This window comes from Hibiscus syriacus, unplaced genomic scaffold (genome assembly GCF_006381635.1).
Source record: "Hibiscus syriacus cultivar Baekdansim isolate YM2019G1 unplaced genomic scaffold, ASM638163v2 tig00110160_pilon, whole genome shotgun sequence".
Lineage (NCBI taxonomy): Eukaryota > Viridiplantae > Streptophyta > Magnoliopsida > Malvales > Malvaceae > Hibiscus > Hibiscus syriacus.
Window position 1 is genome coordinate 1791790 of NW_024062608.1, and position 25795 is coordinate 1817584.

The window sequence follows — 25795 nt, forward strand, 5'->3', positions numbered from 1 at the left end:
AACAAAGTTTCAACTTTTACCATTTTCCCCTTATCCCCTTAATAAATGTCCCAAATAAAAATGAATATTAAATTCATTTCCTTCTAAAAGACCATAATACCCTTACATTTATTCTATTCTTACTAATAGGTCTTAAACACAATTTCTTAAATAAATCCTTATACTTTTCAATTTATTCAAATTAACCCACCAAATTTAAAATCCTTGCACTATAGTCATTGGCTCGATGTTTGGGGTATTACAAATTTCACTTCTTGTAGTGATGGCTTTGCAATGCCCTTTACCATTTTGTTTTGGATTCTCAGTGTCGCTAGGCAGTGTTCCTTGCAATTGATTATTGAAAACATTAGCCATTAGTCCCATCTAATTCTCTAAAACACTTAATAAGACTGATTGGCTCGCCATATACTCTTTCATCAAAGCTTCAAGAGATGATAAAGTTGAAGTTTGGGTTAAAGATTAACCTTAATAATTTTACATTTGATGTGGTTGAGCAACATGATGTTGTGCTTGTGGCTTGCCATATACTTTTTTCCATCAGGAATTTATTATGAATGCACAATAATACATGCTGGCATTAAAGAAATTACTCAATATATAAGCTTGCAAGGTTGCAATAAGATCGTAATAAGAGTAATTTTCCAGCTCCTACAAAAATCATTCACAAGTTGCTATTGAAACTACCATCGATATTTGTAACATCCCAAACTACGGGTTAGTGACTAAATTGTAAAATTTTAGAATTTGGAGATTAAAATGGAATAGTTGAATAGTTCAATGACTTATCTGAAAATAGTTTATGAATTATTGATAGTAATTATTAAATGAAGTAAAGGGCAAAATGGTCAATTGACATGAAAGATTTTTATTTCCCTTATAAGATAAGGAAAACACACGTGGAATCCATTTTTTTAGGAAATGAATCTCCACACAATTCTCTCATCATCTTCTTCTTCCTTTCTTCTTCTCCAACCGTGAAGCATAAAAAAAATGTGAGTTTCTTAATTAGTTGATTATTTATTGAATTAAAGCTTGGGTTATGATCCTTAGGTGATACTTAAGCTTAAGGAAAGCTTAATTTGTCTTATAATCAAAAGATGAAGAAGTTATGAAAGATTAAAGAGAATGGGTTTCAAAGTGAATTTCTGAAAAAAGAGTTAATAAATGAACTTTGAGATGGAATTTGACTTGTCATAGCTGTGAATAAGAAGTTATAAGTGTTAAATCAAAGTTTGGATAACATGGAAAATTGGGTATGATTCTTAACTTTAAGAATTTGGATGAGATATGGGAGATAATAAGGTGTTGGAATGATAAAAGTTAATTAAAATGGTTGTAGATGAGTTTAGTGGTATGAAAGGAGTTTTATATGAGGAAATATAGTGAAGAGTTGATGAATTTTCGGGTGAAAAAGTCTGTTCTGTGCAGGGTGCATCAGTACACTATGAATGGGTACAGATGCACTAAGACAAATTTTAAAGGTGCATCGATACATTAAGGGGTGCATCGATGCATGGGAATTTTGAACCTAAATTGTGTACCGATAAACCCATAGTGCATCGGTACACTCCTAAAGAAAAAGTTGAAGTTTGGTTTATTAAATTAGCCTAAGTTATTAACACCAATTTATAAGGTTTAGGCTTCTGATAATTGTCTCGGAAATTATGTTTATGTAGATATTGAGCCTAAACGAGTTTCGGAACAAGTGACAAGTAAGATTGATTGAGGGAAAGGCAAGAAAATATAGGTGAGTGCAATTTAATATGTACTTATGTTATTGAATAAACATTGGCTTGCGATGAGCCAATGACGGAGTTACTATGGTAAGAAGTGACTCCTAAAATATTATTTGATCTGTGATTAATGGAATTCTTATGTGTACATGAGTATATAAAAATGGGTATATGTATTAAATGTTATTGTATATGACATGATTTACATGATTACATGTATATGTGATATGTTTGACATGTTATCTTATGTGTTGTGTGATATATGAATGTGGAATAAGCTATGTGATAAGGACATAGAAAATGAAATAAATACGTGGTAATAAGATATGAGAATATATGAGAAAGTATTATGATATAAGATCAATGATTACACATACATGTGATACGTGACAGAAAAGAAGAGATACGTGTTTATAAGAGAAATGATATGAATAAGTGATGTGAATATGTGAACTGTTATAAATAATAATGCCTATGTTATGTGATATGAGAGCTAGGGGTATAGTTGGCATGCCAAGTGTCGAGGGTTACCTATGTTCTTCGGGACATATGGGTTGTTTACCTATGTTCTTCGGGACATATGGATTGTTTACCTAGGTTCTTCGAAATCAATGGACTGGTCCTTCAGGACATCGATTGAGCTGTGGTGATAGCATAATAATGCACAACCTCAATGTACTCACATACCGTAAGTTCTCAAAAGTATACATGGGCTAATATATGGGCTTTAAAGAGAGTAAATAAATCAATTGATATGATAATATGTGTGCTCTGTTGTGAAAAGATATATGTGTTCCATGGTATGTATAGAAATGTTCAGTATATACTTATATGATGAAAAGGCATCATTGATAGTAATATAAGTAATGATAAGTATATTAATGGGCTTATAAAAGGTATCAAAAGTGTTTGCATTATCATATGTTATTATGTTGTTATTATTAATACTGAATCATATGTGACATGATTGAATTCATAGATTGCATATTTATATTTATGAGAAATGCATCATTATTATGTTTATGCCTCACTAAGTCTATGACTTAGCGTGTAAGTGATTTACAAGTAGGTACTAAAAAGCATAAGGATCAAAGCTAAGTTCAAAGTAACAACATATCTCTGCTCAAAGATCAGATCAGAAGTAAATTATACAGTAGGTATTATTATGTGATAAATAGGTTGGCATGTAAACAAAGTCTTTAAATTAAGTATGTGTGCTCTGATCAAGTTTTGGAATATTTTAAACGTATTTATGTAAATAGTAAATGTATAGTGATGAAAGTTTAATTTTTATGAGTTTTATATAATTTGAGCTGAAGTTACAGTAGCAATACATCGGTACACTGTAACAGTGCATCGGTACACTGTAACAGTGCATCGGTACACTATAGTAGTGCATCGATACACAATTTATATTCGATGTTTTTATTCATGGTGATGTTCATTACTGTTCACGGTATTGTTCATACCGTATATTATTGTTCATAAAAAACATTTTTGCCTTAAATTTTTATAATGAAACATAATTTAATAGTATATTATTGTATTTTCTTAATATAAGTTCAAATGTTTGTTATTTTGTAAGAATATTATTTTAAAAAGTCAATGTGACATCTCGGACTCGTATATGGGTCGGGTATGGGTTGGGGTGTTAAAATATTAGACCACCGTCTTATTGTGCATGCTACTAAATTCCTGCTGGAAAAAGCCCCAACTTTGACTTCAACAATGATAACCTAACCATCTGCGAAAATTTCATATAAACTACACCATCACTTGGCTTCAAAATCACAATATATGTCAAAAAACATACATATTGACCAACATCGATCTCTTTTGTTCCCACAATCATTCATCGTGTCACTACTCACTCCTATATATTACCTTAATTTTTATCAAATTGAGACAACCAAAATCAGGTGCTTCAATGGCGGTATCTGAAATCGGGCATCCCTTGATGCAAAGTTTCCTCACCGCCATACATTTTTCAGTAATGCAAGCAATCTCTGTATCACTAATAGTTCCACTTCCAAAAAGAGTTGATCTCTCAAGTTGTAACACCCAAATATGATTAAAATGAAACCCGATGGATTTGAAAATTACATGGGACCACCGTAGTGGCTAACTCGTTTTTTTTTAAAATATTCCATTTTCCAAAATATAATTCATCGCATTTAGATAATATAAGATAAAAGTAATTAGGTTTACAGAACCGGAGAGCTCCCAAAATAAATCTAAAAAATACAGTAATCCAAGAGTTATGACTCAAATACAAAAAGGGTCTACGAAATACATGCCCACTACAATAATCAATACATACTCTGCAACTACTGGTATCTGGAAATCTGACTGGCTGGCAACAAGCTCCCGAGTCCGACGCCTACTAACCTGCGAACGAAAATAATTTTGAATGCTAAGCTACGAGCTCAATGCCACATAAATGACTCCATTATACTGCATGCATATATTACTACAAATGCTTAGCAAGTCAAGTCATGCTGCAACGAAATGCATCAAGCATAGATCATAGTACAACGATATGTAACGATACACCATATGAACATAATATAGGTTTACTACGTAATCACAAAAGTGCCTTAGCACTAATACTAAAGTGCCTCAACACTGATACAAAGGTGTATTCACACTGATACGAAGGTTTCATAGCACTGGAGAAGAGAATCTAAATATCTTTATTTACACATTCGAATAGTACATGTATATGCTCAAGTAACCTGGTTGTCCTAATAGCTTCTTGAGTGTCAAACAAAGGCTAGTTTTATGCCACATAAATTAGTGTTGTTGTTCTTGAGGGTTTTGAATAATATTCCCACTTGTAGCCTTATTTAAGAAGCCTCGATGCCCTCATAACCTCTTTTTTAAGCTTACGAAGTTAAAAAAAATTTCTTCCTAAAACAAGATGTCAGTGCCAATATTGGGCCTATTAGTATCGATACTAGCCTTAGGGTATCGATATTGCCCCAAGTATCAATACCAATTTTAGCTTCGATGTTTCAATTTAATTCCAATATTAATACCCTGATGGAGAGTATCGATATTCTTCCACTGGTATCGATACTCCAATGAGTATCAGTACCAAAATAGCATCCTGGAATCCTTAAATTGTCACCAGTATCGATACTACCCACTGGGTATCGATACCGGACCCCGAGTATCGATACCTCATAGAGGAGTATCGAACCTCATTCACAAATTGCTTTATTTTTTACCTTATTCAAAAGGAGAGTATCAATATTGTTCTTCGAATATCGATACATTTACTCAAGAATGCCCTGTTTAGGCATGAAATTGACTTCCTAGAGTCCCCCATAAGCCCCTTTAAGGATACCCAACATTTGTTAAATCTTATGGGGTCTATTAACATCATAAAGTGCCATTTAAACACCACAAAAAATCAAATAGGCATGTTACTATTTAAAACCCATTTCAAACACATAAACCCAACAAGCAAGCAAACAAATGTTTATGGCCTACATGTGGTATATGGGAGTTATTCATGTGTTATCTTAGCTCTAGTTGATGAAAAAAGGCTCCAAGAATCACCCAAGCACTAACTTATCCTTATTCTTACCCTTTAAGTACTCACCAGCTTCTTTCACAAACCAAAATAAATAAAGGGATTACAAACTTGCTTTAATGCTCCAAGTGGTTAGAAACATGTTTCTAAACACTTAGAAACAATTTAGAAACACTCTCACGTTCAAAAATAAAACCTATATTTTGGTCACTATGGTCAAACCTTATATTTTTAGCTAGAAATGGAGTGCTAAGGTAGGATATTACCTTTCATACCTTTAGAATTTCAGGCAAGCCTTGCTAAACAATAAAGTTCTCACCTTTTTCAAATTTGAAGAGGAAGAAGAGAAGAGATGAAGAAGATGACAAAGTGTGAAGAAAAATAGGAGGAGTTTTCCCAGCTACTACCCCCGTTTACATCATCAAACTTAAATGATATTCAACCTTATTTTTAAACAAGGGTCTAATTACTCCTTTGGTCATTCCTCTTTTAAGGCCAACTCAAAAATGTCATTTTAACACTTTTTGGGCATCCTACAAGCCCAATTCTTTCATCCTTGACCCAATTGATTTAATTGAAGTTATTTAAACACTCTAAGCCCAATTACAATAACCGAAACTACTAACCTGATTTTCGAGGTGTTGCACAAGTTTTAAACAATTTCATGCAATGATCGACAAACTCAAATGGGTAGCATTAACACCATGGTTTCAAATAGATGAACATAAATGCAACAGCAGTCGCTATTCGTGGTAGCGTCGTCGTCCGAAATTGATATTGATGAATTTAACGGTGAGTAGCGGATTCACATCAATAGCAGTCCGTCGCGCCCGCAATTTAACGGGTAATTGTTTATAGCACTGATCACAGAACGCTATTAGCGTTATTCTACAGTTACTGCAAAAAAATAAAGAAAAAAAAACTTAAGAAATATGATTTTTTGTGTTCATCGTCTCCGAGCCTAGTTTTTTTCCTTTCTTTTTGAATCCCCTTTTTTATACATGCATGTTGAGATTCAAAATGAAAAAGATAAAACACTTTACATGTTTTGTGGATTTTGCTGGTGTGGAAATCACTAGAATCAGAGAAAGAAATCTATGTCGGAGCTTAAGATAGTTGAAGAAAAAGAGCAAAGGATTATGTTTTGGGATTTAGGTCACGTTTAGGGTATGTTTAGCTTCTGTTCATGTAAGGTAGCTTGAGTCTCTCTCTTTTAGGCTAGATCAGGTCATGGTTTGGAGTTTTTTTATAGCTGTTGACCATCTCAAAACCTTGAGAGAAGAAAGTAGGAAGAAATGAAAGAGAGAAAGGCCACTTGAGGGGAGAGTTTAGGATTAAAATATTTTAAGGTTTATTAGGCTTAAAACAAAACATTTTGGGTTGTTCCACTCGCTCTCCCATTTTCCATTTTTTTAAAGTAAGTTCTAAAATATGTTTTTAAGAAATATATTAATTTTCCATCCCTCTCATTTTTTAGAATTTATAATTTAATCCTTAATTTAGATTGTAAACTTTAATTTTTTTTATTTAATTTAGTCCTAATTTCAGTAATTTAAAAAATAATGTGTTCACAATGTTATCATTAATTAATTATCGTATTCTGTTACGGGATTTTTAAAGTCTTCTATATGATTAAACTATATTTTATATATGTCATTTTTTCCTAGAAAACATTCTAAAAATCATTAAAAATGACTCCTTATAATTATAATTATAATTATAATTATAATGTTATATAATAAGTTGTGCGAAATTTAAAATAATCCATGATCATGGCATCTGTAGTGACCGCGATGGCATCCGTTATGTCTGCAATCACGATAAACGCGACGCGACCGTGAACGCTATTTAAATCCCTGATTAACACGGATCAAAACAAGTTCTTGTAAGTTGGGACAATGTTTGGCTACAACAATCAAACTCTCATTTCCAATCTTATTGGTCCTTCATCCATCAATATGAAGCTTCCTCAACAACCTACAATTCTTAGCTACACAAACAAGTCCATAATTCGAACACTCTAGGGTTTTCTCAATGTGTAAATTCTCTATTTTGGTACATTTTGCAATCACAGATAGTCTTGTATCACTCACTTGAAGCCTCTTAAGGTGAGTTTCCATCAAAGGGCTGTTGTTACTACTGATATAATTGTTATCACAATTCAAATTTTCATTACCGTTTCGATTTCAGTTTCCAATTAATTGAGGAACGGTATCCCAATCACCCAAACAATGAATAATTCTCAATGTTTTAAGGGTTTTTTATCCAACCACAAGAAGGGCAAAAGACTGACTGAAGATACTCATTTTTTCATTTAAATATTATTTATATTATTATTATTATTATAATTATTATTATTATAATTATAATTACTAATATTATTATTATTTATTATTAATATTATTATTAAATATTATTACAAGCCCAAATCCAACAGTAACCGGCCCAAATCCAGAAGCCCAATGGAAACCCTAAACCATATTAGGGTTTCCCTCTTCTCCAGCCGCCTCAGCCTGTCACCGTTGGATCTGGCAAGATCCAACGGTCCAGATGGTTCCAGCAGGAAACCCTAGGGTTATGATACCCTAGGTCCACGACGCCGGCCGCCTCTCTGACCCGTCCATCCACTACTGCCACGCTTCAACAGAAACATCCAGAGGAAGCAAGGAACGCCGTCCACGTTCCAACCATGGGGTGAGTCACCACCTACGGTCCGGTGACTCACTGAACTTTATCCTTCGGACCGGTCCGAGACGAGCGCCGGTGATGGCTATAAAGCCATCACCCAACCTGCAAATAAAAGAGGAGAGGGACAGAGAACACAACAGAGACGGAGGAATCCAACATAAACACATCCAGCAACCACAACTCATTAAAACAGCAAAGAAAAGGGAGAAAAGAAACTTACCGAGGGAACCGTTGGTCATCAGAGCCTTTTTGGAGCCATCGGAAAGTCAAAGGTCAAAGGTATAAACTTTAGATCTACGCATTTCAGTAGTATTTTAGGCTAAAAAACCTACGGATTTAGCTTTAGGGGAAACCAAGCTTTAATTTGGGGTGGTATTTGTAATTTCCGGCCACCGGATGTGGTGGTCGGCGACGGTTTTGACGGCGACCGGCGGCGGAAGAACGCCGACTAACGGCTGCCGGCCGACTGGCTTCTCTCTGTTTTAGAGAGAAGCGAGAGAGAAAAATTTCTCTCAGAGAAGAGAGAGAGAGGAGAAGTTGAGAAATGAAGGCTGGCCCTTCGGGCCAGCCGTTTTGGACCTTAAATAGGCCTTCCCGAACGACGTCGTTTCGGGAAGGACTATTTGTGCAATTTTTAATTGATAAATCCCGTCCGCAGTGTTCAAGATTTGTAAACTTTACATTTTAGTCACTAAATCAAATTTATAATCTTTTCAATTTGATCTTTAAATTTTAGTTTTATTTATTTTAGTCCTTTATATTAAAATAATATATTTAGGGTAAATAATAGATTTAGTCTGTTAATTTTTAAGAATTAATATTTTAATCCCGATTTTATATTTTTAATTTATTTTAATCTGATATTCGAATTTTAGATAAGTTTTATTTTAGTCACTAAATTAATAAAATAAGAAAATAGCATGTTTAATCCTTATAATTTTGATTAAATATGAATTAGGTTTTTAATTTTAATTTTAATATAATTCAGTCACTAATTTTAAATGTTTTCATTTATTTTACTGTGTTTAAATATATCGTTCTAATTGTATTTTTATTGTTTTAATTTTACTTGTTTATATATTTAAATATTTTATTATTATTATGTAGTCATAAATATATATAATAAAAAATAATTTATATTTTTTAAAATAAATTATTTTAATATTTATTTTTCAATATCGAAGAAAAGGGCAGTCTTAATACAACTGGATGTCCTACTCTGGTATTTTAAAATTAAATATTATAAAAAATTATTATTTAATTTTATATTTATTAATATCAAAGAAAAGAGCTTTCTTAAGGCACCTAGAAGTCCTTTTCTGATATTTTTAAATTTTTTTTATAATTTTAAGATAATAGGATTATAAATTAAATATATTTTAAATTTTTTAAATTTTAATAATAGAGACAATTTATAATTAAAAAGTACCAATTTTGGGCGTTGTAGGGGTGCTAATCCTTCCCTAAACGTAACCGACCACGAATCCCTTTTTATTATTAAAAAAAACGAATTTTTGGTTATAAACGCAGATCAGTTCATTTTTTAATTGATGTTTTCTTAAAACTCTTTTAAAAAATAATTTTTAGGTATTCGACCTACCTGACCCAAAAGGCCGATGGCGACTCACAAATTATTTTTTTTTTAAAAACCATTTATTCACATCAATTTTTCCGCCAAATAAATATTTCGTGCCCGGACAAAAATCGGTTACGACAGCTTGGCGACTCCGCTGGGGACTCAAGTCAAACTTTAAAATCAATTGTAAATTGTCTCTATCAGTTAGAAATTAAAAATTCATATATTTAATTTTTAATTCTTTTCTTTCAAATTTTTTATTACTTATTATTTTTATATATTATTATTTTTTATTTTATTTATTTATTATATTCAAGAATTAATTATTTTATTTGTTTGTTAGAGGTTTTAACATTTCTCCTCACACACAACACTTGCATAACATAAAGCTCTATAATTGAGTTTGTCCCTTTTAAGTGGGAGTGAAAGCGACGTCTTCGTGAGAATTTATTCTCCGTGTCAGACCTAGCAAGTAACTTTCGGGGTTCATATACTCTATGTCTTCGTGAGAATTTATTCTTCGTGTCAGGCATAGAGAAATGTGTCCCCTCGAATTGAACTCGATCCGCTTAAATCTGTAATGGAATAGGATTGAGGGTTTGACAGCCCAAGGGGGCATCAACAAGGACATTTCGAGTACCTTTACTCCTAGAACTGAAAACTTGCATATAATAAACCCTAGAAACTCTCCCGATCTGAAACCATGCCGAAATTTTGTCAGTAGGTATACACAAAGGAGAAATAAGCTCTAGCTTTTAATTTATTTTATTTCTTTTTCTTTTTCCTGAATAAATGCATGCGAACTAGAAATTATGCGGTTAGGTTAAATTTTCCAAACAAAGCATGGAACTAGAAAGCATGAGGTTAAGATTTATACCTTGATAGATAGATTTTTTCCATTAATTGGTACTAACTATTCTATTTTTTCTTTTTTTCATGCATGTTACATTGCTCTAATCTGTTCATATTGATTTCTTTTGTTTGCATTGCATGATCATGGCATAACCAAAAGGTGTTTACTGGAAAGATTGTTCATCATATTGGAAAGAAATCGTAAATGGACAAAAAGTTTTATGATCAAACAAAATATGATGCGGCCAAGGAAAGACATCCTGAGGAAACTCCGAGGATCGAGGGAAGTTCTGTATACAGAGAACCGGTTATATTAATACCAAAAGTATTACACAAAGATCCTACCAGATTGATACCAAAAGCAATCTATGGTAAGAGCATCAGTCAGTGCATTCAGAGTAGTGGAGATTTTTATGAAGCTCAAGCATGTTATTTGAATGACTTGAATGACCAAAACAAGAAATTGAGCACATAGATGAAAACCATGCATGAAGATTTTCAGAAGATCAGTTAAGCCTTTCAAAATGCTGGTCTAGGAAGTACCCCAGAAGAGTGGATAACAGGGGTCACCAAGCTGAAAAAGAGCTGCAACATATATGAAGATCTTGTTCAAGAACTTCTTGGACAGAAAAGTTCTCTTACAAGGGAAAATGAGCAACTCCGAGAAGTGACACAGAAGATGAAGGAGAATGTCATGGAAGAAGCTACAATCCAGACAAACAATATGACCCATAAGCGGATAAACCAACCTAACTTTACAAAGAATTGAAACAGACTGATAATTCAACTGTTGAGCATGAATGGAAACTAACTTGGCTTTAGAGAAGTTAGGAGGGAAAGTTATCCCCTATATGTAAAGTTTTGTTGAAGTTAGGACTGAAAGATGTCCCCTATATGTAAAGTTTTGTTTGATGCACGGAAACTTTTATGTTAAATGAAATCTGTTCTAAGACGATCACTCTTGAGTAACACCTTTTCATACTTGCATTTGTATTTTGCATTAGTACATCTTTACGTTTGTATTTACATTTACATTTTTAAACTTACATCATGCATTAAAACATATTTAATTAAATAATAATGTTTATTTATTTTCAATATCAAAGAAAAGGGCAGTCTTAATATAACTGGATGTCCTATTCTGATATTTTAAATAATTTACATGTTTACATTTGCATATTTACATTTGGCATCTTTGCATTTGTATTTTTATGTTTGCTTTTGTATTGCACAATTTGTATTCTTATTATTACATTCACATATTTACATTTGCATTTGGCATCTTTGCATTTTTTATGTCATAATACATTAAAACATTTATTCATTAAAATAAGGATTTCAAACGAAGTGATCTTGGTTTTTCCTTGAAGCAAGAACGCTCAGCACGACACAAGAAAAATGTCTAAAGAAACTGAAGATAGGCTATCCAAATTAGAGATAGAGCAAAAAGAGACACAGGAAAAATTGAGGAGCAAGTTGGCACAAATCGAAGCTAATTCTCAGATCGATCTACTGAACAATATGAAAGAAATGATTGAGAAGCATTTGACTGCTGGAAAGAGTCTTGTTGAAAACTCCACAAATTCTCTGGGTATTACACCTGTTCACATTCCTGAGCACACCTCTGTACGTCAGGAAATCCAATCACCAGTTCATTTCGCTGTTAAGAACTCACAATATCAAGCTGGAGTTTCGTTCCCCACTGATTGTCTTACTGCTTCTAGGTTTAAGTCAAATGAATTTTGTACTACTTCTAGAGAGACGGTTGAATCATTTTATGAGATTGACGCCAAAGAACTGAACTTGGTCCCCGACTTAGTTCTCCCACCAAATTTTAAAATTCCAGATTTTGAGAAGTATAATGGGACCACATGCCCTGAATATCATATCACTATGTACTGTCGTCGTATAACTGGCTATGTGGAGAATGAAAAATTGTTGATCCACTATTTCCAAGACAGTTTATCCGGGTTTGCATCAAAAAGGTATAATCAGCTAAAACGTACTCAAATACGTTCTTGGAGGGACTTATCTCAAGCCTTTTTGGGTCAATACAATCATATGGCTGATATGGCCCCTGATCGAACAATGTTGCAAAACATGAATATAAAGTGCAATGAAAGTTTTCGACAGTATTCACAATGATGGAATGGCGTCGCTTTTCAAGTGCATCCACCATTGACTGAAATGGAGTTCACTACTTTGTTCATCAGTACATTAAAATTTCCCTATATTAATCACATGATAGGGGCTGCCACTAATAATTTCTCTGATATCGACATGATTGGAGAAATGATCGAAATACCTATCAAGAATGGCAAGATAAGCGGCTCTGACGATACTAACGTCGAGAAAGAAGCTGAAGTTAATATAATGAGGTCTTATTCAGTTAAACATGGTGTCAAACCTTATAAAGTGGTCAAGAAGAAAAAGAATGTGCAGGGTTTTCAATTTCCTCCCTTCCATTGTTCGAGTGAAAAACTGCATTCAAAAATGCTCTCAGCCAGATTAACTACTCCACGACTTGTTCCACCACAGTGGCCTCCAAATGAGAATTGGACCTATAAGGAGGTTCCTTGGAAAAATCAGACTGAAATTTCAAATTGTTCAGCTAAGGTTCCTGGTAACCTTGAGGGAAATTTCCAAGATCCTTTAGAGCAAACAATTCAAAAATATAAGGTAAAAAAAGGGGTGAAGGTTCAATGTTCAGAAATTGTTGCTTCAACAGAGACTAATGTGACCAAATCCTGCAAAGAAAATGGGAAAAGAAATCAAAAGGCTCCCATGGATGTAATTCGAGATTGGCCTATAGGTCTAAGAAAGAATGAGGCAAATATAACCCAGAAGACACCTCAGATACATGTATCAGATTTTCCGAAAACCAGTAAGGCAAAGGACAACTTAAGAAATCTGGTTAATATTACCCCAGTTATAGCTGAAATGAGCATTCAGAACCCCCTCGATAACATGAGAGCATTCATTCGTTCATAACGGTCAAAGAAAGTGATAGCCTCGCGAGCGAGAAAAACTCTGAAGGTGTTTCAAGAATCTATCTCAGACCTGTACCCTCATTTGGTTAAAGGTCAATACATTACACCAAGATTGGTGAAGGTGTCACCAAAGCCTTATGCCCATTGCTATGATCAAAATATCTTCTGTAATTTTCACTTGGGAGTATCTGGACATTCAACAGGGAATTGTTGGTCACTGTTAAAGGAAATAGAGACGCTCGTCGACAAGGGAGTCTTGACACAAGAAACAATCAAGGAATGGGGGGAAAATAAGGATAAAAATCTTGGGCCAAGTACACACCCAATAATAGAGGAGTAATGATGCATAAACAAGTTGAAGTGTTATCTACCACTGTAGTACTTTATATTTTTAGCATCTTGTTTGAATATGTTTTTTGTTCATTTCTCCGCCTTTTGTGCAATAAATAAATATGTGTTTCTTTTATGGTTATGAGCAAGGAGTCAAATTTTAATCTTGAGATTATTGAGTATCAAGTAGATTAAATATTCTTTTAATTTTTCAAGAGTTATAGATCTATTGGCAAGTGGTAAAATTATATCTTCAATATCCCATCCAATGTCAATTACTCGACCCTTACCAAACCAAATCCTGACACTACATTTATCTGAGATTCTGAAGAAATGTCTCTACTTGTTTTTGAGACATCAACTCTAGATGTTTACCTTCTCGGATAGAGTTGGTTGGTTTATGATATTACCCCTTTCACCATATACATGACTTTAAGAGTCACACATTTATCCTTCCAAACACAAAACCATCATAAACCAAAAGACCTCAAAAGAACCAAACTTTCAATTATCCGTGAATTTTACTGCAAGAAGAGACGAGATGAGGCATCATGGACCAACTCATTGATGATAATTTCGAGTGATTAGGGCATACTCAAAGAAGAAGGGGAAAGTGATTGATTGAAATAAATATATCATGCATTAATTACATTTTTCATATAAGTAAAATTAATCTTGAATATTCATCCCCCTGGAGATACCTCTTTTTAAAAAGGTTTCTGTGTATAAGATGACGAACGGCATTGTTTCATTTATCCTTTAATATATATATATATATCCTTTGTTGTCCCCACTTGAGCCTGAATGATTTTTCTTCTGATTCAACCCTAACCAAGGATCACCCTCCACATTAGGGGGCAAGGTGAAGGATATTTGCTCATAAGAATAAATATTGTTAATACATTTTTATTACGAAGACAAGTTTCCATGAAGTCATGAAAGTTTTGAACTATAAAGTATGTCAAATACAGAGTGCTTGAAGATCAATCCAATCAAGAATAATGGAAAACCTCCAAAATGCAAAAGGAAAAGGAGATGCTCAAAGCAATTGAAGTATTATACTCATCCAGCAAAGAAAAAAAATCCAGCAAAGAAAGGAAAAAAGAAAAAAGAGGAAAAAAGAAAAAAAAAGAGGAAAGAAATAGAAAAAAAACAAAAGAAAAGAAAAAAATTAAATCAATGGGTGAATTATTGAGCCTCAAGTTACAAGGTTGATCAAGTACAAACAAGAAGAGCAAGAAATGCTGAAGATATTAGAAAATGGAAATGAATACAAAATTTGGCAGTCTAGAGGGATCTAGATGATGGAAAAATCTCCAACAAAGCAGATCCAAGTTAAGCAAGGCAAGATTGATGGCATCAGAATGAATTGATCCTTGGTTTGATTACCCTTAAACACTTATTTGGGCCTTTTTTATCCCTTTCTTTCGTAACCATAAGTCATGACCTACATTACGTACCTGAAAAGTCCATTTTAATCATACATGGATTTCTAAGTAAAAGAGAATATCTTTAGAATTCATTCCGCCTCTCAAGATTGATTTTTATTTGCAAAAATTGGTTTTTAAAATCTTTAATACATGATATGAAAAATGATAAAAGGGGGGTTCAAGATGTAAATTTTTAAATAACATCTTAGAACCAAAGGAGGATTTGAGTTGAAAACCTGAAAAGGCGGCTCGAATATTGAATGGTGCAACAACGACATAAGAGACAATTTTAAGCTCTTAAAAGAAGCACCGCACATCCCAAAGACGTTCCTGAGATTTTGGAAATGAGAAGCATCTTTACAAGAAGAGCATAACAACCTTTTCTTCAAGATAGTGGAAGCCGAAGCGACATACTGAACCAACTTGAAAGAACCTACTTTACCAAAATCAACCTACACCTCAAATCAGTCAATAATTTTGACACTTGCCATAGGACTATGATTTTTGAATGATTTAAAAGTGTAGTTAATTTATTGGATATTCATTAAACTTATTGTTTATAGTTTGATTATATTGTGAACTTGAAAGGGGTAATACTTTGCAAAATTCTTTCATTCTTCATTAAAGAAATGAGAAAAAACATTTTCAAACAGGACAGCCTTAAATGAGGAAGGTCCTTGAAGCAATTGTTGCTTATTCTACATCTGTTGTAGAAAAAGAATGAACGAGGCCAGAATAATGAAGCACTTCACATTTTTGAAGGCAAGTGGTCCAAGAAGCCAGAAAGTCTGGAGAATTGAACTTGTGACACTCTTCTATGACATTATTAGCAGCTCATCAAGAAAGATTATCGTTTATCTCATGCTGAGGGTGATAAGCATCATCAGACAGATTATTTTCCCCAACCATCAATTCATGTTCTCTAGAAGATTACATCATAGAGCCATGAACAAGTCACTACCTGCACTCTGGTTATACCATGATGCTGACTCAAGTCTTGATACATCATTGCTACTTCTTCTATGTCGATCATTTTCTTTGTCAAGATGATATCCATTATGTCCTTCAGAAGATTGTTGAATTTGAATTTGAGGACTTATGGCACAGAATAAGACATTGGAACAGAATCTACCCTTATAAGCCTTTTATATAGGGTAACATTGGTTACAGGATTCCAAAAGTTGAAGATGACCAGTTTTACTGTTAACTAAACTGTTCCATGATTCAAAAAGAGTGGGATATATTGAAACAGCAGAAGAGACAGTCATTGTAGCAATCAATGCAAGGAAATGCACTAACAAAAATCGTCTAGCTCATCCTGATGATGTTTATTTCTTCCAGTAAGGTTGTTACGCTGGATGCCACCGACAACAAGGTCGAATTCGACAAATCTACTCATCAATTGCTCCAACTGATCACCATTCAGTTCTTGCGCATCTATTTTCAAAGGTATGCCAAGACAGTAGAAGGCAACCTCTGCATCACTGATCTCAGAGAAAAGAGACAGGACATTGATACCACCAGGGAACATGTCTCTAGCAGATTCTCCTCATTGTGTATGGTTTTTAGGGAAACCTAGAAACATTTCCACTTCATCAGATTTAAGCGGAACAACTTTATGCCTTCCAACTCATACTGGATTCCATTTTCGGCACTCATCAAGAACATACTTTTGGACACTCGAAGATGACTCATCGTCATAAACTTCAAAAGTCTTACGGATCCTTTCTGTCAATTTGGCTTCATGTACATGTTTGTAAACAGTTCAACTTTATCCCAGGAAGGTCACCAGTTTGTTGTCAATGGAAAAGCATCATGTATAGTGCGTGGAGAAAACAAGATAAGAGGAAATATGTTCTCAATTGGCAAATTATGAATATAGCCCCTTTTCAGTACAGCAGCATTGAAAATACTTTGAATCTACAAATTCTGGCTCTACATCAGTACTGTGACATTTCAGTTCAAGTATCAACTGGAGCAAGTGCCACGTTCTCGTAGTAGAAATAAGGAGGCCCAATAGCATCTTCTGGAAGTGTTCTTTGAGTTATCTGAACCGATCATTGGAATTGAAAGATGAACGCATGATCATCTTCATTAAGAAGCTTCTTTTTAAGCTTCCTCTGCTTCTTCCTTTTCCACAAATCATAGCCCAAGTTTCGCCTTTGCTTGTAATTGGGATCATTGCATAATGGCTTCCTACCTTCTACTGGAAGAAGTACGTCAACAGCCTTAGCCATTTGATCAGCATATATAAAATCTGTCAACTCTGCAATTGATGAATCTGGACCACATCTCTCCATGGCTATTGAAGCCTCAGCCTCTTAGAATCCCATTTTTGTCAAGTATAACAGTTTATTCTCCTCATCAGAATCAGAATTCAGGATTTTCTCGATATCAGAAGAACTATCAATATCTGTGAAATCATCCTGAAAGATCACTTCATAATCAGATGAGTTATTATCAGAATCAACATGTTGCATGAGTGTGGATTTTTCAAGAGCCTATACCACTGTATATGTAGTCTTGCTATTGCATCAGATTACTGTTTGCATAAATTGGTTTTCTCCCACAGAAAAGTATATTTCAGAGATGGCCTTCACTGAAAGATGATAAGCCACTGTGTCAGCCTGGAACGGATTACCAAGCTATTTTTACTGCTCTGTCCGACTAAATCCCTCCAGATACAGAAAATGGTCACATCATTTAGAAGACACATATCTCAGACGTTTCTGTTAGAATGATTGAGTACTTCTTAAGTTTGTGACAACATGAAGAGAATTCCAGTTACTTGACAATACTACTGTTTAGTGACACCATAATGAGAGCATTCATGATAAACAGATTTGGGGCACGAATAAATCCACATGTACCCATAACAATGCATTGTCAAAATTAGACCTCGTGGGGATCATGACATTTCAGTCAAACTTATATTGAGAGTGAATCAGACAAATCTAGAGGGACATCTTGAGGGCCCATTTTCAACCAAAAATAGAATATTGGGACATTTTAAAGGCTCACAACAATATGAATATTTGGGCATTCTTGGAGGCTCATCTCAACAAGAAGTAATGTTGAGCACACTTTTAACATCTTTATCAGCAAATGTTGGGGCATTTTAAAGGTTCATTCAGACAGATCCATGTGGGGCATTTTGAAGGCTCAGATTAATAAGAAGCAAATATCGGGGCATGCTGAAAGCCCATTTCAATCAGAATTAGGACTGTTAATGCATTTTTGAACGATCATATCAGCAAATACTGGGGCATACTGAAGGCCCACATCATCATTGACTTGAGCAGATATTTCCAATGAAACAGAAAAATATGAAGAATGAAAATGGTGAAACAATAACAGTCAATCTGACTACACATAATTGCTTCGTTCATCAGGCAATTGCATTAGGGTCCTGTTGTTGAACAAATATTTATTCAACAAGTATGGTTTCAAATACCCAATCTTCTTAAACCATGTGTCACATGACAGTGTTTTCTTTGTTAAGCTACATCATGATTGCATGAATAGAGATGGTCCCTTTGTAGACCATTCGATCCAAGGATCAGTTCCTCGAGATCTCAGCTTTGAATTTTGTATTCTCTGTGTCGGTGACAATTGAAAATATTTCTTTGAGATTCCTGGCAGTTAGTTTCAACCATATTGTTGAGGTTACAAAGCTATTTTTCACAATAGTTTTCGCTTAATCGATGACATTGGAAAGGGAGACTCGACTCACTTATATTACTGTTATTCCCATTGTTACTGGGGTTATCATTGCCAGCCAGGCTGAACTGAATTTTTATCTATTTTGGGTTTTATCATGTGCGTTTCATCCCCAACAGCAAGAATTCCACAAATATCTTTCTGTACATGGATCCTAGAGCTGAAGTATTTCTACTTTCTACAATGCTCATTACAGAAGAAAACGTGATCAATATTACACTTGCCCTTGCCCAGGATGATATCGAGATCAATTAATGTCTCCTATTCAATTCAACACCAGCACATTTTGTGAATTTGACTAACTTTTTGGTCATACTAACATCACACTTGAATCCCCACTGAGTTTTGTTCTCAAATGGTCTTGTGACATCATACAAAAATTTTGAACACCATGCAAAGAGCTTCAATGATTGAGAAATCTTGGCAGAAGCCACAAGAAATGAAGAATGTTTGTCAAATGTTTTACAAACATCTGAGCAGAAGCAAGAAAAATGATGAATATGTTGTCAACTGTTTTACATCTCGACAGAAACCACAGGAAAAGATGAATGTATTGTCAAATGTTTTATGAACCAGTGATTATGGTGCTGAACCAATGTTGTGATCATATGGTTTCCATTTTTGATCCAAGATGAAGTCTGTCTTCTTCAACCCCAAGATTAAAAGTTGAGATATGATGAAGATTTCTTTCCACAGAAGGAGAGCTGAAATTTTAACAACAAGAAACTATTGGAGCAAACTAAGATCAAACAATAGGTTATTGTTAAACATCTTTACATGATATGGTTTGAGTTGCTTTATTCGAGATCCAATTAGATGTGGAGACATGAAAGGAATTGGAATAAATCCTCCTTGTGATATGTTTCAAGAGTCAAATCAGAACAGACTCTACTCTCTTAATTAATCCCTGCTGAGTCAGGCATATCTACATCTACACTCTTCAAAGATGATATATTCTCTTTTTAAAGATGACAGATTCTCTTTTCAAAGATGAAAACTTTATGGGATTTCTACACAAGTCCAAACAAATAAAGTTGGTTTTATCCAAGACAAAATGGGGCATTAAGGTCATAATTCTGACTACGACAAGAGTTCCACAAATAAAACAATTCTTCTGAGACTTTCATGAAGCAAAGAATACATAAAGATACAAGTTGATCAGATAGTTCTTCAGAAATGCAAGCTTGATAGCATAAGTTGCTACACTGATATCCAGAGGTGACCCTGGCAATAAATGATGAAGTGGAGGAAAACCGAGTTCACCATTTTGAAGTCAAATGAAGATTGCATCAACATTCATGCATCATATTTAGACATTTGCAAAATAGGAGCATTTTCATTCATTTTATCCATGTTGAATATTTGACAGGAATTTCAAAATTTTAGCAAAGATTCAAATCCATCATCTGATGGATCAGCTTTTCCAGAAAAAGTTCATAATTAGAAGAACTCATCTGAAGAAGGAAGAAGAAATTCATAATGAGAAGAATTTGTTCAACCTTTTGCTCAAATCCACCATCTGATGGATCAGCTTTTCCAGAAAAAGTTCATAATGAGAAGAACTCATCTGAAGAAGGAAGAAGAAATTCATAATGAGAAGAATTTGTTCAACCTTTTGCTCAAATCCATCATCTGATGGATCAGCTTTTCCAGAAAAAGTTCATAATGAGAAGAACTCATCTGAAGAAGGAAGAAGAAATTCATAATGAGAAGAATTTGTTCAACCTTTTGCTCAAATCCATCATCTGATGGATCAGCTTTTCCAGAAAAAGTTCATAATGAGAAGAACTCATCTGAAGAAGGAAGAAGAAATTCATAATGAGAAGAATTTGTTCAACCTTTTGCTCAAATCCATCATCTGATGGATCAGCTTTTCCAAAAAAAGTTCATAATGAGAAGAACTCATCTGAAGAAGGAAGAAGAAATTCATAATGAGAAGAATTTGTTCAACCTTTTGCTCAAATCCATCATCTGATGGATCAGCTTTTCCAAAAAAGTTCATAATGAGAAGAACTCATCTGAAGAAGGAAGAAGAAATTCATAATGAGAAGAATTTGTTCAACCTTTTGCTCAAATCCATCATCTGATGGATCAGCTTTTCCAAAAAAAGTTCATAATGAGAAGAACTCATCTGAAGAAGGAAGAAGAAATTCATAATGAGAAGAATTTGTTCAACCTTTTGCTCAAATCCATCATCTGATGGATCAGCTTTTCCAGTTCGAGTTCATAATGAGAAGAACTCATCTGAAGAAGGATGAAGAAGTTCATAATGAGAAGAATTTGTTCAACCTTTTGCTCAAATCTATCACTTGATGGATTATCTTTTCCAGTTCGAGTTCATAATGAGAAGAACTCATCTGAAGAAGGATGAAGAAGTTCATAATGAGAAGAATTTGTTCAACCTTTTGCTCAAATCTATCACTTGATAGATTAGCTTTTCCAGTTCGAGTTCATAATGAGAAGAACTCATCTGAAGAAGGATGAAGAAATTCATAATGAGAAGAATTTGTTCAACTTTTTGCTCAAATCTATCACTTGATAGATTAGCTTTTCCAGTTCGAGTTCATAATGAGAAGAACTCATCTGAAGAAGGAAGAAGAAGTTCATAATGAGAAGAATTTATTCAACCTTTTGCCCAAATCCATCACTTGATGGATCAGCTTTTCTAGAGAAAGTTCATAATAAGAAGAACTCATCTGAAGAAGGAAGAAGAAGTTCATAATGAGAATAATTTATTCAATCTTTTGCTCAAATACATCATTTGATGGATCAACATTGCCAGGTAGAGTTCACAATGAGAAGAACTCGTCATCTGAAGAAGGAAGAAGAAGTTCATAATGAGAAGAATTTGTTCAACCTTTTGTTCAAATCCATCACTTGATAGATCAGCTTGAGAGAAAGTTCATAATGAGAAGAACTCATCTGAAGAAGAAGAAGTTCATAATGAGAAGAACTAATCTGAAAAAGAAGAAGTTCAAGAATGTTCATAATGAGAAGAACTTCTGTTCAACCTTTTGAATGACTCTATCACAGAAAGGAAATAGGTCAACATCTCTATCACAGAAAGGAAATAGGTCAACATCATCCCCAGCAGAAAGTTCATAATGAGAAGAACTCATCTGAAGAAAGAGAAGAATTTATTCAACATTTCCATATTAATCAAGTGAAGTCAAATAAAAAAACTTATTATCTTTTCGTCTTTGCTCTATTCTTGTTAACACAAGAAAAAGCAAAGAGGGGCAGCTGAAGATACTCATTTTTTCATTTAAATATTATTTATATTATTATTATTATTATTATTATTATTATTATAATTATAATTACTAATATTATTATTATTTATTATTAATATTATTATTAAATATTATTACAAGCCCAAATCCAACAGTAACCGGCCCAAATCCAGAAGCCCAATGGAAACCCTAAACCAGATTAGGGTTTCCCTCTTCTCCAGCCGCCTCAGCCTGTCACCGTTGGATCTGGCAAGATCCAACGGTCCAGATGGTTCCAGCAGGAAACCCTAGGGTTATGATACCCTAGGGCCACGACGCCGGCCGCCTCTCTGACCCGTCCATCCACTACTGCCACGCTTCAACAGAAACATCCAGAGGAAGCAAGGAACGCCGTCCACGTTCCAACCATGGGGTGAGTCACCACCTACGGTCCGGTGACTCACTGAACTTTATCCTTCGGACTGGTCCGAGACGAGCGCCGGTGATGGCTATAAAGCCATCACCCAACCTGCAAATAAAAGAGGAGAGGGACAGAGAACACAACAGAGACGGAGGAATCCAACAGAAACACATCCAGCAACCACAACTCATTAAAACAGCAAGGAAAAGGGAGAAAAGAAACTTACCGAGGGAACCGTTGGTCATCAGAGCCTTTTCGGAGCCATCGGAAAGTCAAAGGTCGAAGGTATAAACTTTAGATCTACGCATTTCAGTAGTATTTTAGGCTAAAAAACCTACGGATTTAGCTTTAGGGGAAACCAAGCTTTAATTTGGGGTGGTATTTGTAATTTCCGGCCACCGGCGGTTTTGACGGCGACCGGCGGCGGAAGAACGCCGACTAACGGCTGCCGGCCGACTGGCTTCTCTCTGTTTTAGAGAGAAGCGAGAGAGAAAATTTTCTCTCAGAGAAGAGAGAGAGAGGAGAAGTTGAGAAATGAAGGCTGGCCCTTCGGGCCAGCCGTTTTGGACCTTAAATAGGCCTTCCCGAACGACGTCGTTTCGGGAAGGACTATTTGTGCAATTTTTAATTGATAAATCCCGTCCGCAGTGTTCAAGATTTGTAAACTTTACATTTTAGTAACTAAATCAAATTTATAATTTTTTCAATTTGATCTTTAAATTTTAGTTTTATTTATTTTAGTCCTTTATATTAAAATAATATATTTAGGGTAAATAACAGATTTAGTCTGTTAATTTTTAAGAATTAATATTTTAATCCCGATTTTATATTTTTAATTTATTTTAATCTGATATTCGAATTTTAGATAAGTTTTATTTTAGTCACTAAATTAATAAAATAAGAAAATAGCATGTTTAATCCTTATAATTTTGATTAATTATGAATTAGGTTTTTAATTTTAATTTTAATATAATTCAGTCACTAATTTTAAATGTTTTCATTTATTTTACTGTGTTTAAATATATCGTTCTAATTGTATTTTTATTGTTTTAATTTTACTTGTTTATATATTTAAATATTTTATTATTATTATGTAGTCATAAATATATATAAATAAAAAATAATTTATATTTTTTAAAATAAATTATTTTTAATATTTATTTTTCAATATCGAAGAAAAGGGCAGTCTTAATACAACTGGATGTCCTACTCTGGTATTTTAAAATTAAATATTATAAAAAATTATTATTTAATTTTATATTTATTAATATCAAAGAAAAGAGCTTTCTTAAGGCACCTAGAAGTCCTTTTCTGATATTTTTAAAATTTTTTTATAATTTTAAGATAATAGGATTATAAATTAAATATATTTTGAATTTTTTAAATTTTAATAATAGAGACAATTTATAATTAAAAAGTACCAATTTTGGGCGTTGTAGGGGTGCTAATCCTTCCCTAAACGTAACCGACCACGAATCCCTTTTTATTATTAAAAAGAACGAATTTTTGGTTATAAACGCAGATCAGTTCATTTTTTAATTGATGTTTTCTTAAAACTCTTTTAAAAAATAATTTTTAGGTATTCGACCTACCTGACCCAAAAGGCCGATGGCGACTCACAAATTATTTTTTTTTTAAAAAACCATTTATTCACATCAATTTTTCCGCCAAATAAATATTTCGTGCCCGGACGAAAATCGGTTACGACACTGACCGTTAACAAGTTTTTTCAAGCAAATCACTCTCAACGAAGAAGCTGCGACTCATGCCCCGATCGGCTTAGTGCCGTCATGGATTCCTCTGAGCCTTTTCACGGATAACTCTTCTAAATTCTTGCAATGATCGAGGATGACGTTTAAATCTTTGGCGCCAAACATGCAAGACACACAAGAAAGTTTCCTGAAATTCTTACAATTCTTAGCAAATACCAATATTCGTTCGTCAGTGATTTCGCAGCAACCGCGAAACTTCAGTCGTGTGAGGTTTTTGCTGGATTGAGATGGTAATCAAAGAATGTCTGTTAAGCTGACTGACTTATGACTATACCGTAGGGCGAGTTTGGTCACGAAGTCGAAGCGCATAAATAGAGAAGCATAGAAGAAATAATTTTGGATTGGGCGTTGAGAGACAGGCAGTGGCAGCTCCAACCGTCTACGCGAAACCACCGCTTGCAGACAAGGGAACAGAGATTCCGATCGCCAAGGCTGAAGAACTGGAAAATATAAGTCAAACACTTGTCGGAAATCTCAGCACTGTAATCCCGGTTCGTCACGATTTCATCAAGAAAGTCCTAGTCGGATTTTTTTGCACACCCCTAGGTGCAAGTTCACTTGGGTATGCGGGGACTGATCCTTTGTTGGGCAGTGCAATTATAAGGCTTAAAAAGATATCAGAATTTAGGACGTTAAAATTGGACTCGTCAAATGGGAGAAGCCAGCGTGTCCTCCTCGCCCATCCCACTCATAGCCCATTCTTCTTAATCTCATTAATTAAATCCTCGAATCATTTCCTCTTTATGTAAAGTATACAGATGATTATTTAAAATTATAAAATCAGCACTTAATTATTTATATATTTTAAACTCATAATATTTTATTAAAATTTGATAGATGATTGGTTTGGACATTTACCTGTTGATTGAGATATAATATAATTATGTTTTAATAATATCTATCGGCATAGTCGTTATTTTCAAACACTGGCTCAACAAAATAATATAAATAAAGAGTTGATTGATAAAATAAAACTAAAACGATTCCATAATCAATTTTTTTTATATTCTAGTTAACAAATTAACGTACAACTCAAACAACCTCCAAATTTTTAACAACAAAAAGAATTTAGAACAAATAAATAATCTAATCATTTAATAGTTTTTAATTATTGAAAACTCAATAGAATAGATTATAATTAAAAATTATTTTATAACTTTTAATAATAAAAAATACAATAAAAAGTTCCCTATGATCTAAAACCATTTTGTGTATTTTGTCTTGTTCTTTTTCGAGATCCATTTTGTGTACTTTACCTACTTTTTTTATGCTGCCCCCGCATTTTATTATCCAACTTTCTTTTCCAAAGTTTGAAAATAAAGGTCAAATTACTATACAAAAATCCGTGCACTTTACTAGTAATTTTATTTTGGCTTTTATTAATTTAAAACTAATAAAGCATAAATTTAATTTTGTAACAATTGAAGTAATAATCTTAGGATATGAAAATAAAGTTTGCCAACTCCATCCTCACACTTATATTTCTAAACTGGATTAATACCTACATTGGCTCATGTATTAAAAGCTGAACAA

The 25795-nt window shown here is 33.8% G+C and overlaps 1 pseudogene; it reads right to left on the bottom strand.

The window, feature by feature from the left end:
* Window positions 1-3420: 3420 nt before the first annotated feature.
* Window positions 3421-25468, bottom strand: LOC120216502 (annotated as a pseudogene).
* Window positions 25469-25795: the final 327 nt, after the last annotated feature.